Raw genomic sequence first — 18,836 nt, 5'->3', positions numbered from 1 at the left:
CTTTCCATGGAAGTCTAACTATGTATCTATCACCCTTTTGTGTAATCGAGTTGTTAAATATTTGCAAGGCCATTTCATTTTGTTCTTCGTCAGAAATATTTTTAATTCCTATAGATTCAATATCCCAAAACGATTCGACGCTTTTTAGAAGTTTCTCTTCTACACTTATGTTCAAACACGCATCATGGATTTCAAAGTGTGATGAAGAAAATTTGCCTTGTATACACCACCCAAACAAGGTTTTCATCGCTACGGCATTTCTGTTTATCCTTTTTATTTCTTCGCTTGCTATTTTCCACATTATGTCCGCGCCTATTAAAACGGAAATATGATTCATTCCATCGGCGCCGCCGCAGTCTGTCAAAGTGACGCCGAATGCTTGGAGTTTGGATTTGATTTCTACATCTGGTACTCGTATATCGGCATTTGTTATGACTGGTACTTCAATGACTTCGAGATTTATGGATTTTTCAGGGTCATTAATATTTCGGAACGTAAGTTCAACTTTCTTTCGACGCCAATATTTCCCGTTCTTTTCACCGAAGGTATGTAGATTTAAAACAGTTTCTCCTTTCACTGGTAACTGTAATTTTCTTGATAAATCTTCTCGAATTGCAGAGATTTGGCTACCGCCGTCAAGAAGACATCTCACAATACAGTTCTTATTTCTGTCCTCAGCCACAGCATACACCGTTTGAAGCATAATATTAGATCCAGTTTTGGCAGAAGAATTTTGAACAATTTCCGCGGATGTTTCGGTTTCCTTATTTTTTACACTGGAGACAGCTGATGTGGGATTTACACACACACTTTCATGATGTTTACCGCGGCACGTTTTGCAGGAAAACTGTTTGTTCTTACAGTTGATAGCTAAATGTTTACATCCAAAACACAGAAAACATTTTCCTGTACGTTTCAAAATGTTTCGTTTCTCTTCAGAGTTCACCTCAGTACATTTATATTTCGTATGATCATCTTTGTCACAAAATATACATTTGTATCCAATTGTTGATAAAGCTGAAGCAGTCGGAACTTTCGGTTTATAATTCGGATAAACTTTCGTGCGTTGTTCATTTTGACGAAAGTATGGTTTCTGATTCGTTTTCGCAGAATTCATTAAACTTACAGCTTCTCGACAGTTAACTTCCTTTTTTAAGAATTCTATAAGTTCCTTTATATCAAATCCTGCTTCCATATTTCGACTTCGATTAAATTCCAAATTTAATTCCTCTGGAAATTTCTGCAAAATGATAGGACAGAGAATATTTCCATAACTTCCAGAAGTAACGTTTAACGATTCTAAACTTCGAATGTTGACTTCGCATTCATCGTACAGCTTACGCAGTGCTTTAACATTTGAAATGTTTCCCACTGGTTCAAGTGATAATAATTTATTCATATGTGAAGTGATAACAACATCTTGTCTTCCAAAACGTTCTTTCAATATTTCTACTGCGGAATCATAATTCTGGTCACTTAAAGCGAAACCGGAAATGGCAGCTAAAGCATTACCGCCAAGTAAGGATTTTAGGTACGCAAATTTTTCAGTTTTTCTCAATCCACTATGATTGTGAATTGTATTTTCGAACTGGTTCCAGAAGTCCAACCATTTACACGAGTCTCCGTAATAAGTTCCGATTTGCAGACGTGGTAACTTCACTGTTTTTGTTTCAACTGGAAGTGCAACATTAGCCGTTTCGTTCTGATGAACTGTTCTAGAAGATTCCGAATTCTTCTTCAAAAATCGTTGCATTCTTCCTCTCCATATAACAGTTTTATCCTGGTATTCTTGACTTAAGGTAACTTCATTTTCAATCTCCTCCGAAGTTACTTTCGTTTCTATTTCTGAATCTAAACTTTTCAGTTCACTGATTTTCTCAATTAACTGTTCATATAAATCCTCGATTATCTCAATTTTCTCATTTAGCGGAATATTATTTGCTAAATTCGATTCGACTTTGGTTATCAGTTTCGTAGTTAATTGTCTAACAACCGATCGTTTCTTTTTCAAATTTTCAAGAACGCCCTCCATTTTCGAAATATTCAGTCTGTCGATTTTCTGGTTCGTAATAATCCCGGTTTGCAGGCACCATAAACAAAATATGTGTAAATCTCTAATAAATCAGACTGGATCGCAGTTAAAGTAATAAACAGATGAGCGTTCTTCCACGCAACATTTATTCACGAACACCAAAGACGAACTGATACATATACATAATTGACATCACAGTTTCTTTTTACCAACACTACCGCCATCTATTGGCGATCTATGGATACACAATCCTAAACTTAACAATAAGCTAATGGACATGGGTCCAGACTTATGCCATGTGTAAATATAACTGGTCAGTATGTCAGCAAATTTCAATGTAAATCAGTATCATTCAAGCATAAGTAATCTAGGTATGTCTGCGATGTGTGTATATAGTGTGGGCAAGCGTGTCCTAATGTATGTTATTATTATTATTATTATTATTATTATTATTTTTTTTATTTTCATTGTGCTAAGTGTATATACTAGCTCTGTCTTATTATTCCAAAGCAAATTAGGGTAATGTCATGTAGGTATTTAGAAAGTATATGTATGTAACAGTGCTGGATTGCATGTCAGCAAATATGTATTAACAGAAGCATGTAAATAACTACTAATGTATATCTGCCCTTGTTTAGCAATGTACAATACTATTCTTGAAGATTCAAAATCACTGGACCCGGGCACTTTGGACGGGTGTCTACCCGATGGCATTTGGTTCGCGGAACTGCCAACCGTATGGTCCAGGCGTTGGGTTTGGGCGCCTTGTGCAAGCCTCCCATGTGGCCTCTCTGGCTTTACTCTGTATAAGGGCCCTATATGCTAATTAACTTAATAGTAAAGGGGTGGTGGCCACGTCCTCCGTCACTATCACTATCACTATCCCTCTTTAAAAATTCATCATCAGGTTTAGATGGTGGGCGAGAATAGAGAAGATCATCTAACCCATCACGCATATAAAAGCATTTGAATCTTGAATTTCCAATTAGCATAATTTTCGGAATTCAGTTTAGTTATTTGCATACAGTCTTTAAGACTTGCCTGTGCCATTCTTAATTCTTACTTAACACTTTCAGAAAGTTTATATGCACAGTTTAAATTTCTGTTTCCGGATTTACAACGATATCAGTCTCATAATCAATGAAGAATAAAGATAGCAAAATCAGCTTACCTTTTGTGCACTCAGTAGCAGCAGTTGAGTCTCCGAAACTATTGTTGATGATGAGAGGGATTTATCCATAAATAATACGATGCAGATTTAAACACTAATAACCTATTTATTGTACTGCAACTAAAATAATATAAGCGGTAAATACATTACTGTTAACACAAGCACATACAGAAGCTTAATAATATCTCAAGAACAAGAGGATGATGGGATATATTAATATCACGTGATTAACATAGTTGACGTGTTTGACGCCCGTGTGTCTTGGCATTTTTAGGGTTGCCAGAAATGAGTTAGAAAACATTTTATTTATTTATTCTCAAATGCTTGATTAATTTACAACAATATGATCAAGTAAATTCTAGAAATATACTGTTGCAACTTTCAGGGCTACAACGTGCAGGTTACAAATTAAATAATCACAGCAGGGATTATTAATATAAAGATTTAATATGGATATCTCACACAAGCTGAAAACGTTACATTACTCTAAGAACTGCATACATATAACTGAGTGTAAAGGGAATTTCCCCGCTTAGTTCGCAGTTAAAGGATAAAAATAAGAATAATAAAAAATAGTCCAATCAAATGCGGCGCTCCTTCTGTCGACTTTACACAGCCGTTACGTAATAGTCTGTCTGCAGCAGCCGTCTCCAACATTCTCCCCCTCTTTGAGTCGACTTCAGGTTGGCTCAAAGACATACAGTACCTGCTCGAAGAGATCTAATTTCTGAGGCACCTTGATCACACGTCCAAATCTTGACACTTAGCACCTTGCAGGATGTTACTAGAGTCATTTGAAGAGTCATTAGAATATGAATGCTCATCACTAGAAAAAGAAGAAATAGGATTAGTAAAAGAGTTATCGTGTATGGAATCAGTGGGTGTGTCCGTTAACTGCACTTCCAATGGAAAGACTCGCTGAATGGGACGAAGAAGCGTACCAGCTTGAGTCTTTAGTTCTACAGTTCTCACCTAGCCATCTTTCCCAGGAATTAGTCGAATGACCTTAGCTAAAGGCCAATGCATCCGTTTTTTAATGTCATCTCCTATTAGGACAATTTCACTCAACCGTAGCTCTGGCAATGGACACTCGGACTCTTCTTATTTTGAACCAGAAGGTCTAAATATTATTTCCTAAATCTATGCTTTAAATCATTAAGCAGTTTTTGGCGATGTCTAGCCCTTTTTTCGAAGACCTTTGGAATCGCAGAAATCAACATCGGGAACACCTAAGCTACGGTTCTCTATGAGAAACATGGCTGGGGAAAGTGGAATTAAATCATCAGAATTTTCGGACAGATACGTAAGAGATCTAGAGTTAATTATTGACTCGCAGTCGCACAATACTGTGTACAACTCCTCGGTTGTAAGAACCGCGTTACCGAGTGTCCTTCTCAACAGTTCCTTTACTACACGAACCTCTTGAACAAACCTCTCCCACCAGCCTCTTGAAAGCATATCTGCCGGGTTTAAATCACCTGGAACTTGGCGCCAACAATGAGAAGGAATCAGACTGTTTATTTCTTTTACCCTATTCGCAACGAAAACTGACCAATCACCACGGTTCTTAATCCAGCAGAGTGCTATCATAGAATCACTCCATGCAATAATTTTCAAATCAGGCAAATCTAAGGCGGCGTATACTGAGTGTACCAGTCTCGCGCCAATGCAACAGGCCATCAATTCTAACCGGGGTATTGCCAGAGATTTTAACGGCGCTACCCTGGATTTGGGTCTGATCAATCGAATTTTGACTCCCACGGACGTTACTACAGTTCTAATGTAAATACATGCACGATAGGAGCTCTTACATGCATCAACGAATAGATGCAGCTCTGAATTATTTATCCCTACATATAGTGGAATACTAATTATCTAAAGCTATTTAATTTCCTCCTGCCACTTCTGAAAAGTTTTCTGAATGTTGTCTGGCAAGGGGTCATCCCATTTCAATTTCATAGTCCAAGCTTCCTGTAATAGTAACTTAGGTAACAAGACAGTTGGACTCAAAAATCCCTGCGGATCAATTATCCATTGAATAATTAAGTTACATTTTAATGTATCGTGATCCAAATCCCATAAAATTCCAAGAAGAGAAGTTACACCTGAACTACGGGGAATACAATGACCTGGAACATTATTTTCCCAAACCCGTAGGTTAAAACATCCCCGAGCTATTACTTCTGTTGTCTTAACTATAAAATTTTCTTGCTGTTTGATATCGTGAACCCCAGTTACACAATTGCCAACATAAAACGAATGCTTTAATTTTTGGGTCACATCGTCAAACTCGGCAGGGGAATTATCCAAGAGATGCTCTATCGATGCTGAGAGTTGGAATGGAGATGAACAAACGCCGAACACCCCTCTGCAGTGTGTGTAAATCATAGCTTCTTCAAGAGTTGGAAGAAAAAACCTCAAATAATCTCTATGCTCTGGGATAATACTCAGCTGAAGAAACGCTTTCTCTATATCCGATGATAAACCAACGGAATACAATCTAAACCTGTCAATCATATCAGGTATGAGTTCAATTAAATTCGGCCCTCTATTTAAACAATCATTTAGGGATGGTTGATTTCTCTCTCGGGCTGAAGCGTCGAACACCGGCCTTACCTTCATTGTCTGCATTGTCTGGCTAGTATGCTTTATAACAGGTCTATGGGGCAAATAAGAAGTCAAATTATCAATTTCAGTTTCAGGAATCTTTTCTATTACTTTTAGGTCTTCCCATTGCTTAAAAACAACCTTATAGTCATCTAACTGATTTTCCTCATTCATTCGTTGACTCATTCTTTGATGCCTTTTAAAAGTCATAGACTTATTGTTAGGTAATAGAATTTCATATTTAAAGGGTAGTGGCAATTCATATCGGTCATCAGGAAGAACTTTTAAATTCTCTTTAAATTGCTTAACATTCTCTTTAAATTGCTTAACGGTGTCAGAGTGAGCAAGTTTACGTTTAACATCTTAAGTTGGGTCTGTTATGCCAATGACACCTAAATTCCAGAGTTCGGTTACGCTAAGATTGGCACAGTGCAACGAAACTACATTATTGCACAAATTATTTTGTAGTAATGCTGGAATAGTAGCTGAAGTAGGTTCTTTAGATAAGCTGTTTACTTTACCAAGCACAGTGAATCCGAATTGAGTCTCAACTACAGTTACACCAGAGTTCAGTTTCAGAGAACTGCCAGTAATAATGTCTCCAATGGCATCCTGCTCCTAAAAGCAATTCAATGTCATATTCTTTAGCTTGCAAATCAGACAACTTAATATTTCTTTCTTTTAATTCTTTTAGGTTATTGGGATCAACTACTTTTGGAAAACATCCACATATTTTGTTCTGAGAAAGTACTTCAAAGTTAAGTCCCTAAAAATTTCTTAAATTAACCCTCAAAATTTCTTAAATTAACATCAAATACTAAATGGGAATGAGGACTTGTCTCTCTTCCTCCCAAACAAACCGTGTATAATGGTTTGCTTCGATTTAGGACGCAGTTGCAAAAACGCGATGACCCTTTCTGAGAGATAAGATTTCTGAGAACCACTGTCCAAAATCGTACGAACCGTAAGTTGTCTACCCTCAAATACTATTTTTAAAACAAGTATTTGCAAATACACATTTTCATTAACAGTTGACTGATTAGACAACGCATTACTTGAAATAACAGTACTGTCAGTTTCATTTGGCTTTACAGGTTCGCCATTTGAGCACGTAATGGTATAGGGAAATTTATCACATGTTAAACATTTTACTTTATTTTTGCATGCCCGTGAACTATGTCTAACTCGTAGGCAGCGAAAACAGGCGCGCTTTTGCACCAAAAGTTTTCGTTTATCTTCTAAAGACATTTTGCGAGAGAAAAAACTTCAGCAGTATTGTGGGATTTCTCACCAAAAAAATGCAACGTAAATTTCTCCTACCTGTATTGTCTTGAACATTTACCAAGGCAGCAGCTGTAGAGCAACCCGGATCCTCAGAATGTGGACGCGAATGTGCAGAATGTGAAGCTCCCAACCCGGTAGGAGTGAGCTTAATAATTTCCTCACTTTTGCATTTCGTTTCGAAGAAAGCACAAAAGTTTATCCAAAGAACGTGCACTATCTTGCTGTGACGCAGTATCTTCCATCGAGCGGCTTCTTTCCCACGCACGAAGAACAGTCTTTGGTAAACAGGACTCAACAAGTGACTAAAAATTCTGCAAATTTTTCCTAACTGCTACCGAGGCTTTCGAGTGCCATAAGCTTGCTCTCAATTAAATCATAAAGTTTTGCTAAATCTACTTTGACCCGACCAGCAGCATTTTTCATTACTATGGAAAGTAGATCTCGTACATAAATCTGAATCAAAAGTTCCTCTCTCCCGCAGCGTTCTTTAAGTTGTGCCATCACATTTGAATAGTTTTCTTTAGTTGGCGGAAAACTTGTTACCAGTCTTGACGCTTTAGAATCTGCTACCACATATTGTAAAAGATATTGAAATTTGTGTTCATCGAGAATTGAATCGTCTTTGTGAATTTTTTCAAACTGGGACCTAAAAGCAAGATAGTCTTTCGGCTCTCCACTAAATTTCCTCAATTCAAGTTTCGGAAGCTTGAATTTCCTTTTTTGCTCGGTTGTTGTTCCTTCCGTAACCGAATTTGCTTTCTTTGCATTTTCTAACAGCGAACAAATCAAGAAGAACATGTCTCGGTATTCTTCTGCTTTCAAAAAATCTTCTGAATATTCATCTTGAAGGGCATCATCACTTAGCAACAAATTCGAAACTTCTTCTTGAGTTGTTTCCAAACGTGTGAATTCGTCTTGAATCTGCCGAAACAACGCACTGATTTCGTCACTTCCTAAACTTTCGTTTTCGATCTTTTGAGCTATATCGTTGCCGCATACCGTAAATGCTGTTATCAGCAACTTTCGTTTTGGTTTCAAGACTTTTATATCCATATTTCATTCAAAATTTAAAGTAGCGGATGCTAGATTTACTATGTCGCAACTCTCAGGGCTACAACGTGCAGGTTACAAATTAAATAATCACAGCAGGGATTATTAACATAAAGATTTAATATGGATATCTCACACAAGCTGAAAACGTTACATTACTCTAAGAACTGCATACAAACTGAGTGAAAAGGGAATTTTCCCGCTTAGTTAAAGGATAAAAATAAGAATAATAAAAAAATAGTCCAATCAAATGCGGCGCTCCTTCTGTCGACTTTGCACATATGGAGGTCCATGTTTGCACAGCCGTTACGTAATTGTCTGTCTGCAGCCGCCGTCTCCAGATACATTCAATTACCATGAAAAACTTGTTATCTGGAATTAACGCGGTTCTATTGCTGCCGGTGAAAAAGGATTTTACTGTATTTGTAAAGAATACTCCCTTATTTACACAAGTAAATGCTTTGAAAGAATGTTTTTTATTTTCTTACTACAGAACTAGCATGAAGTTTCTTTGAAAATTCTGATTTAAAAAAAAAATAATGATTATTGAAAAGATTCGTTCATGTTTAGAATTTCCACTACTCATAAGTAGGTTTTGTATTATACAAGTCATACAACAAACTTTCGAAAATACAGAAAGGTTATGAAAAACAAATCTAAGTTGTTACATTTTCTAATCATCCGACAAAAACCTGAATTTAGACTTCATATTGTGGCGCCATCTGTACAACGCTATGAAAAATTCACTTGTCTGCTTCAAAGTCATTTTTAAGTATAACGAAATAAATGGAATTGCAATCTTATCATTTTAAAATTGAAGTGTCTTATGTTCTACATTTTTAAAATGCACACAAATAAGTAACAAACTTTCCTCTTTTCCTCCGGTTATTCAAAGCTCTAGTATTTAGATTAAAAAATAAATGAATAAAATAATAATAATAAAAAAAGTCTGAAAGGTTTCAGATTTTAAATTACGTCCAAAGGAGCGTTTTTTTAACGTCTTGTGTGTTACCTTTATTTATTAAATAACATGTTATTTGTACTTATGCCATAAAATTCCGTTCAAAGGCAATTTCGCAAAATAATTTTAAAGTGAGCATATCTTTAAAATTACCGATACACAGTTCCGCGCGCTGGAGATAAAAAGGTTCCCCCCCCCCGTAGGGTGTTGCTATTGTTCGCTTTGAACTCGTGGAGTTTGTTAATAAAAAATGCGTTAAAGTTTTACAAAATATAAAATCGATAATAAAACAAATTCCAAATTTCAAATTTGGGTTTTCAGATGCCCATATTCGCAGTAGGATTACGCCATTCAAAATTCGATAGCTCTAGGTACAGTTGTTTTATCACAATGCGAGAAACATACATACATTTATGCACATTATTCATTATTTAATTTCTTCAAATATAATTAAGGGCGATAGTATTTGGTGGCAACGATTTTTCCGACGCAAAATCGCAAAACGCAAACAATAGTCCCTTTGGACTAATAAAAATAAAAGAAAGTGTTTAGCTTGTTCTTTCAGTTCTAAGGAATTTTTGCTTTCGCTATTATATTCAAAGCCAGATTTAAGCTTTTAGAGGACCTAAGCATTTAAAAGATTTGGTTGCCCTCACATGCTTATTCTGGTTTTTTCTTACTTTCTTTCAATTTTGGTTTGGCATCATGTATTTCATAGTAAAACCGGCAATGAGAAATTTTTGGTGCCCTAATCCCTGAATACCTAACGATCTTTTTATGATGCCCCCTTTACTTGATATCCTAGGCACGTGTTTATATTGATCAGTGGTTAATTCAGCTCTGAATATATTTTTTAATTATTTTTATCCTCTAACGTTCTTTTAGATAAAATTGAGGACATCGCATGTAAATAATGATGTGTTTTCTAAACAATTATAGTTAAACTGTTCTTAACAAGGTTTATAAATACTCTAATTTTATACCTTAATATCGGGGTCACGTGTCGTTTTTAATCCTTTTCGACTGTAATTTTTAAAACTAATTATTTCATTGAACTGTACGCATTTGAATGAACGCACATTTTTATTATAAAATTATCTTTTTTTTATAGTTGTTACTATAAATTTTTGGTAAACTTAATACCTGAAACATATTTACTGCTAAATGAGATTTGACTGGAAACGAATAATAATAATAATAATAATCATTAAATTATGTCCAGAGGGCCGGTCATTTTTTTATTTCCTCACATATACACATTTGAAGAGCCGTTTCTACAGCATCTGGTCTAAAAATATTTAAAAACAGCATATCTTTAGAATTTCCAATATACACTTTCGCACGTTGGATATAAAAATGCCTTTTTTTTTCGAACAATGTTGCCACTGCTCACTTTGAAATCGTCAAGTTTTTAATCAAAAATTCGTTAAAGATTTACAGAATTTGAAACTAATATAACAAATTCGAAATTCTAAATTCGGGCTTCCAGGTACCCATATTCGAGTGGAGGGCTACGTTAGTCCAAATTTGATGGCTGTACGTACCGTTGTTTTTCCCAATGCAAGAAACATATATACATTCATGCATATATACATATATACATTTATTTAATTCCTTTAAATGTGATGTAGAATACAATATGTACATTTGATGGAAACAATTTGAAAAATGACTGAACGATATTAGTGATTCGGCGCAAAATGCTAGTCCTTGTGGGCTAACGCAAAACATTATGAGATTTAGTACTCAGGTATTTAATTATTATATTCTGCATCTGGAAATTTATACACTGTGCATAAACACCGTTCACCCTTATAATAGCTTTTAAAAGAAATAGAATCAAAATAATTGCAGCAGTGTCACTGAAAAATATAAATAAAGTAGTTTTGGTTTTCATGAACTATGTTCAGGAAGGTCTTCGGTCTCTGAGGCTTAGATGTAAGTACCTTTTGGCTAAATATTTTGCGAAGATGGAAAAATACAAAGATCAGCACGGAACTTGTAAATTTATATGTAACTGCATCAACAATCGCCTTTAGAAACAATTACACTGAAAGCGAAGGTTTCCTGTGACATTGAGGTGGATCATGTCTCTCTCTTTTTCTGTTTCGATCCTATTTTGTCCTATTCGAACGCAGTCATTTTCAGTTCCTGATTCAGTTTATTTGTTAGTAAAATTTCTCTTTATCCATTAAGCGCCATTCACACTGGCGTTTATCTGAACTAACGGAGTCAGTTCCATGTGTCGACTAGCTCCGCTATGCCTGCAGTTCAGATTTTCGACTCATGGGAAAAAAACTGGTTTTGGATATGGGTTGGCTACGTTACTTGTCTCCGTTAGCTCAGATAATCCCCAGCGGGAACGGCTGTCCAGCAAAGCTAGACAATCTTTAAAAATTCAAAAATATCTAAATGGTCTAAAAAAGGATCTTGCAGGACCCCCATCTTCTTCGCCATTGTTCGTATAAGTATAATCCCCCTGCACTAATTGTGCAGTTTTGATCCAGATTCGAGGGGGAGGCACCAGGAGACGGTGCGGGGATCTCCCATCTATCATGCCCTGCCACCAACATCTCGAGAAGACTTTCGGCTCGTCAGGTATTTTAAGCTCTCATTTGCCTCACAGACACTGTACACTTATAAACATCCATGCCTTCTGCGAGATTTGAACTCGGCCCCAACGGTACGGTAGACAGCATCGCAAGGCAATCAGCATCGCAGTAATAAAATTACCTGAGAATATTTATAACATATTGTATTTTTAGCACTTAAGAACTTAAAAATTTCTTGTATAAAAATTCTTTAAGCATACCATATTTAAAAATTATAAATTAAAGAATGTTTGCTACGCACTAAAATGTCGCACACATCAAATTTTCAAGATAAACATCTCGGTAAATTTTTGATTGTATGTATATTGTTTTTGATCTCAAAAAATGGCCAAACTTTTTGTATGTTATTTTTTTATGATAAATATAACCGGTATTTTTTAAGTTTAGAAATTCTAATATGTGAATAGTTCCGTCATTTAAAGCATTTCTGTGCTGGAAATATATGTGTTCGAATAAATGCATACGAAAGTACGAGACCGAGATTTTTATAGGCATGGTGTAGAGAATTGCTTATCCATTCATATTTAAAGGCTTTATGTTTGTCGAAATTCTCTGGAGATCAGCTTACTTATCCAACATATTTTATTTAAATCATCATAAAAATTGAAAGCTAGTAAATTAGTTATGTTCAAGAGAAAAGAGAAACACTCCAAAATAAAACTTAAAATTGGGGATAACTAACCAAGACAAATTTTGATGAACCTAAAAGTTTCAAAGAAACTCATTTCATCAACTGAAGAAGCTCTATGGATATTATTCGAAGATCCCGAAATCAAAATTGTGATTAAATTTCCAAATGTGATTAGGTATCGAAGACTTGTTTATTTCTTCTTTCCTGAGATAAGATTAGTATTCATGATGTGAAATTTTAATGCTCTTAGTTCTCTTTTAATTCTCCTCCTTTCTTTGAAGAATTTTTAACGCTTGGAGAAGAGGGACCCGTTCGCTCTCGATATCGATAGAATTTCAGTTAAGCTACGCCAAATACAAGATTGTTCTTTTGCGTAATTTTAGTTTAATGCTATTTATTTTATAATTCCAGGTTTAATCTACATTTCAGGGTCATAAGAATTTGAATTCGCGTAATGTAAATTAAAAAAGTTTTTCATAATTTCTTCGGTTTGGGAAATATTCATGTGTTCATTAACTATAGGATATGGTTCTATAAAAGTAAATATTCCGGTTTATTGGTTAATATTTATTATATTCTCTACAAAATAGTCATCTACGATTACAATGCATTTATTCCAAAGCCTTTTCCTATACTCAAAAAATGTTTCAAAGTCGCTTTCGTAGAGCATCTTCGACAGTAGCAGGAAATTTTCTTTCATTGCTTCAATAGGTTCAAAACGGTGAACCCAAATTTACAATTTTAACAGTGCAATGGAAAAACAAAAGTCACATAGTGTCAGACTATATGAATATGGAACTTGTGGAGTCATAGTTATAGAACTTTTCCCATAGTTCACAAGCGACAAAAGTATGATGAACAGATGTATTTTCTTAACCCTTAAACACAGAGGTGGGGTCTACTTGACCGCACCAATATTTTAGAACTGCGAAACTGCTTATAAGTTATACATTTATTCTTCTCCTTTTCGGTACTTTCAAGTTGACATAAAATATAACCATTCCTAAATTTGTGTTAAACTCTATCCATTAGTTTTTTTTTTTTAAATAATTTTTAAAATTGGTCAGCGGTCATATAGACCTTATCTCTGCCTTTACGTACTTTTTTCTGGCATGAGGGGGAGATGGCTTTATTACTACTTGAGTGTCGAACTTTTACAAGAATTGAACTCTAGAGGTTTGACATATGTCGGTACTATGAACAAAAAAGTAAGAGAGAAATACCAGGTGAATGTTTTCCAAATAAAATGAAAAGTGAAGGATCTTCTCTTCATGCATTCACAGATAGAATGACTCTCGTTTCACACGTGCCTCAAAAATTAAAAAGTGTTGTTCTCATTTCTTCAATGCATCATTCGAAATCAGAAGACCTTGAAACTTTTTTTCTTTTCACTAGCGACGGAACAGCTGGCCCACTGGGTTAGGTTCTTTTCAGCCTGTTGGATCCCGTCGATGGAATTAAAAATAAATACATGAATAAATATAAATAATGAGCTTAGTACTGTGTCCTCCGGGGATTGGCCACGAAACGAGGAACATTGAAATAAGGACCAGAACATGGAAAGAAGGTGAATGATGGGGATAGACCTTGAAACTGAGAAACCAGAAATAATAACACATTACAATGTGACTAAAGGAGGATTAGATGCACTGGATGAAAAATGTTCTAAACATTCTACAAGCCGAAGAACAAGGCGATGGCTAACAGTCATATTCTTTAGGTTACTTGATGTAAGTGGAATTAATGTACATGTAATACACCGGTCGTTAAGAGATAATGCCAAATAAAAAAATAAAATAAAATAAAAAACGAATTTTTGATGGAGTTATTATCAGAATTAGTGAAACCACATATGGAACGGAGTCTTCAAAAGTCAACTTTGAACCGAGAAATAAAAATTTGCATTCAAAGAATGCTAAGAGTTTCCAGCGGAATCTATTCTAGCTCAGATGTAACTGATACCACTAAAAAGCGTAAAACATGCTTTTTTAATCCCTCCTAGACTGAGAAGAAAAACTACCTATGTTTCAGCTTCAAGAATCCGATATGTAATGAATGTGCCAAGAGAATTTGCGAAAATTGTGTTGAAAATGCTTAAAATAATGTGCTGCAGTTTTTTAATATTCTTTACATATTATACTTTTTTGTACTATTTTATATAACACTGATTCTGTAGATGGAAAAATTTATTAAATAGTTTAGTTTGTACGCATTTGCAAGTAAGTAGTGTTAATTTATTTATTCGATTAAGTGTTCCGTAATTTTTCGTATGTGATCTAAAAATTAATTTTAATGCATTAATTTTAGAGTTTTAAAAAGAATTAATTACTTCACTATAACAAGCAAAGTACATTAATGCTTATATAATAAAAATAGTACATCATTTTAAAATTTTTATATTTTTATAATGCATAAAATAGAGCGTGGTCTGAGAGACCTCTCTTCTGTGTTTACATAACGGAAAATGAACGTCTGTACTTGAGCAAATTTCTTAAGCAATATAAGCTTAATAAGCAATTTAAACAATATAAAGCAATCTTAAGCAACTTAAGCATTATAAAGCAAATTTCGTCAGTCATCTTATCATATTTTAGGTTGTTTCCTCGAATTCCTCTGTTCTTGTTAACAGATTTGCTATTTGGCTGAAATTGGTATTATACAATACCATGATAATCGAAGAAAGCAGTCGACATTACTTTGATTTTTGACTGGTTTTAATCGTAGTCTTTTGGGTCTTGCTTCATCTTTTCAGTGTTATTAATCCGCTTATGGAACGGTTTCTGTTCAAAGATTACATCCATGTTTCATAACCAGTAATAGTGCTTTTCAAGAATGTCTCGCCTTGAGAAAGCATCTCTGAGTCACTTGAGCAAGTTAATGTTTATGGAAAAAATTAAACGTTTTTGGAACCTTTCAAGAACCGATTCAGTGCAAGCCCACGCAATCCAAATGATATATTGGATTGTGTGGGCTTGCAGTGGTACTTGCAAAGAAAGACTTGCAAGGATTTCTTTGCAATGGTAACTTGAAAAGAAAGACTTTCAAGGATTTCTTGCACATGCGCATTTTATTTAAAAAGGAATAACTTCAAATTCTAATTTTTTATCTCAGTAGTAACTACAGCATTTAATTGATGTGATTTTAAAAAGCATATTAACTTCAACTAAACTAGGTCATTTGATAAACTTTTTGATACATAATATGGATTTTTCTGAAGGTTAAAATGTTTAAAACAATGTATATTTTACTCAGTTTCTTTCAAACAGCTTATTTATTAACTAGAGTTGGCAGATATCTTTCGTGTGATTTACAATAATTTAAATATCTAATTCACCCCAATCCTTATTATAGAGAAAACATCTGATTGAACCATTAATGAAGAATAACGAAATCAAAGTCTTGAAAACCATTTAACATTTCGAACTCTGTTAAGCGCTTTGAGAGAAGAAGGTATTGTAACGTCGTCAGCTATTTTCCCACGGACTCCCACGAAGTCTGGGAAAAGGAGACTTCAAATGGGCGCCAGATGACCACCCTGATGACACTTACGAATTCTTGAGGTCGAACGTGACCCCCAACAAAGTGCGGAAAGCATATTGTTTTTACGAAAGGAGAAAACTTTCATACAAGTTCTCACGGGTTGTGGAGTGTCCATTGTGTGTATGCGATAGACTGTCGCCAACTGCCTGTTTCTCGAAATAATTTAGATAGACCTCCCAAAAAGACGTTCTGAATTTTCCCACGGAAAATCTCAGTTTCTCAGGCTGTCAAGACAGTATCTGAGAACAAATCAGCGCCTGTTAACCAATGGAGAGATGCTCCGAAAAAGACGTTTAGCGAATCACTGCAGCAGACGCACAAGACACGCCCAGAAAACCTGGACATAAAAACAGTGAGTGAAAATAATTAGAGAGATTAGTCTGAAGAATACGCAGTCGTTGCGTAGAGAAGAGAGAGTCTTTCTCTTGTATTTTACGGCTCTTCCCGAGTCGCTAGTAAGCTTTAGAGAGCCCCTTTCTCTCTTGTGTATTTTAGGGCTCGTCCCGAGTCGCTACTAAGCTCTGTCAAGAGCGGAAAAAGAAACTCTCAAAGAAGCGTAGCCGGACTTTTTCTCCGCTACCTCTGTTTGGACTTTGTTTGAACTCAAGTGATTATCGTTTCCTATTGTAAACGGATTATTTTGCTAAGCAAACTACTTTGTTATGATAAGCAGTTGAACTTACCTTAAAATTCCACTTGTGTAATTTAACACATCCTTCATTATTTTATTTACGCTACCCAAAATAAAAATCTGACTGTTCTCAAATCGATACAGCTAGAAGGTATGTGTTAATTGGTGGCAGCGGTGGGATCGTAAAAACCCAATAGACAAACAAAGACGTGATCGTTTTGGAGAACAGTCCCGGTTCTTATCTTCATTCAGAATCAGCCGATTCTAGCAGTGGAAAAGAATTCTTTCGCAGTAAAGTTTGGAGAGTTTAACCAGCAGCTGAAAAGGGATCATCGATGAGAAGCGTTCGTGAAGAATCAACTACTACAAAGGCTAGTTCCGGAAGTGCCTGGGAAAGAGTGTGAAGTAAAATTCTCCCTCGGGTGTAAAGACAAGGCATAAGAAGTCCAGACAAGAGTGAAGTGTTGTGAATTCACGTTTGGTGTTTACCACCCTCTGTGCAGTGAAAGTGCTTTTGGTGTTTAGTGAAAGAAGAATCGCCCAGTCGACAGTAGTATACCCCCCACTATATGCGGCAAAAGGATGCCGCCATGACGTAATAGAACAATAGATTACGTAACAGAACAATAGCTAACGCAACAGGGGGTATGTCCTTGATGTGCCGCCACCGCCATCTTGGATCACGTGATAATCGGAAGTGACGTAGATGGATGGGATGACGTAATCGTGTTGAGTTTCGTTTTTATGGTGTGGCAACGATTTTTTCAAAGCTTTTATTTTTTGTGGCAACGTGTGAACCACGTGTTTGGAATCACATCACTTTTAATTTATTATTTTTAATTATTTACGTTATTTTAATTATTTAACACTTTATTAATGTTAATTATTTACTCTTTTTAATAAGTATTTTAATTATTTAATTTGTCATATTTTAATTACCTTTAATTAATTTTTCTTCAATTTAATATTATTTTCCCTGAATTTTAAAAATAACTCCACGAGCGGGTTTCGAACCCACCATCTCTTGCTTGGGAGAAAAGCACGTTACCTCAAGGCTATGCTTTATCTCGAGAATCTTGCTCGCTTTCTCCCTTTGAATTATTTGCACCATTGATGTCATAAGGCTGAAAGTCTGCGCATGCGCTTTGACATGAAAACTGCGACACGCATTTGTTTTTACACGACGGCTAGGATTTCTTTTGGCTTCTTAATCATTACTTTATTCATTGCTCTTTTAAATGTAAGATTTTCCCACAGTTTAATGTTTTTTTATTATTAAGATATTTTTAATTGTTTTCATTTTTCATCTTATTCTTACTATTTTTTTTAGTTAATTTATTAATTTTGATTTCATTTTTTTCCCCTTTCCCAAACATAAATTTTATTTTTAACTTTCGCAAATTGACGTTTACTTCCACAAAAGTGAACTTAAATTTTCTTTTTACTTTTTAATCTTGCAAAGTTTATTTTTTTATATTTAATTTTCTTTTTGGTTTTACAAAAGTAATATTTATTTTTACGAATTGAATTTTTCTTTTTCACTTTTTTATTTTGCAAAAGTTTTTTTTTTTCCAATTTTTTTTTCCTTTTCGTATTTTTACTTTACTTTATTTTAATTTTTTGTTTAACTTTCTTTTTGGTTCTACAAAAGTAATATTTTTATATACGAATTGAATTTTTCCTTTTCACTTTTTTTATTTTGCAAAAGTTTTTTTTCCAAAATTTATTCCTTTTCGTATTTTTACTTTACTTTATTTTAATTTTTTTAAACATTTTTTTGTTTTACAAAAGTAATATTTATTTTTACAAATTTAATTTTTCCTTTCCGCTTTTGATTTAAAACAAAGGTGTTACTACATTTTTAACTTAATTTTTTTTACAAAAGTAATATTTAGTTTCATAATTTTAATTTTTTTGAGTTTTTTGTTTACATAAATGCAGTTTTTTTTTTTTCCCTTATGCATTTTACTTCCAAAAGTAAATTTTATTTTTTTCCCCTTTCCCTTAATTTTTTTGTTACATTTTTATTTTACCCTTAATTATTTTTCCCCTTGTTTTAAATACAACATTATGTTACACTTCCATTTCTCCAAAAGTAAACTTACCTACATTTCTCCGTCTTTGAAATTTTAAGCTGGAATTTACATGCATATAACTTCACTAAATAATATTTTCTGTAATTTTAAACCAATATACACAATGTTCCTTCTATATAGTTTAACTGGAATACTACATTTCTTACTTTTTTACTACTAAGTTGGAAATACTCAGAACTTTTCCTTCTAATGTATTTTACTAACTATACAAAACTTTGTTG

At 34.5% G+C, this 18,836-nt stretch overlaps 1 long non-coding RNA gene across 1 annotated transcript in view; it reads right to left on the bottom strand.

Annotated features, from left to right (window-relative positions):
* Positions 1 to 3,489: 3,489 nt before the first annotated feature.
* LOC146999457 (uncharacterized) overlaps positions 3,490 to 18,836 on the bottom strand; it is a 215,532-nt gene continuing 200,185 nt past the window's right edge. The window contains exon 3 of the long non-coding RNA XR_015043483.1: positions 3,490 to 4,029. This is a non-coding gene — a long non-coding RNA (uncharacterized LOC146999457). The remainder of the gene's footprint in view (positions 4,030 to 18,836) is intronic.

The sequence above is a fragment of the Stegodyphus dumicola genome, chromosome 1 (genome assembly GCF_044657685.1).
Source record: "Stegodyphus dumicola isolate Sdum_Otavi_A_Nest chromosome 1, ASM4465768v1".
Lineage (NCBI taxonomy): Eukaryota > Metazoa > Arthropoda > Arachnida > Araneae > Eresidae > Stegodyphus > Stegodyphus dumicola.
The sequence above is the reverse complement of the archived record's forward strand: the minus strand, read 5'-3'. Positions and strand labels throughout refer to the sequence as shown.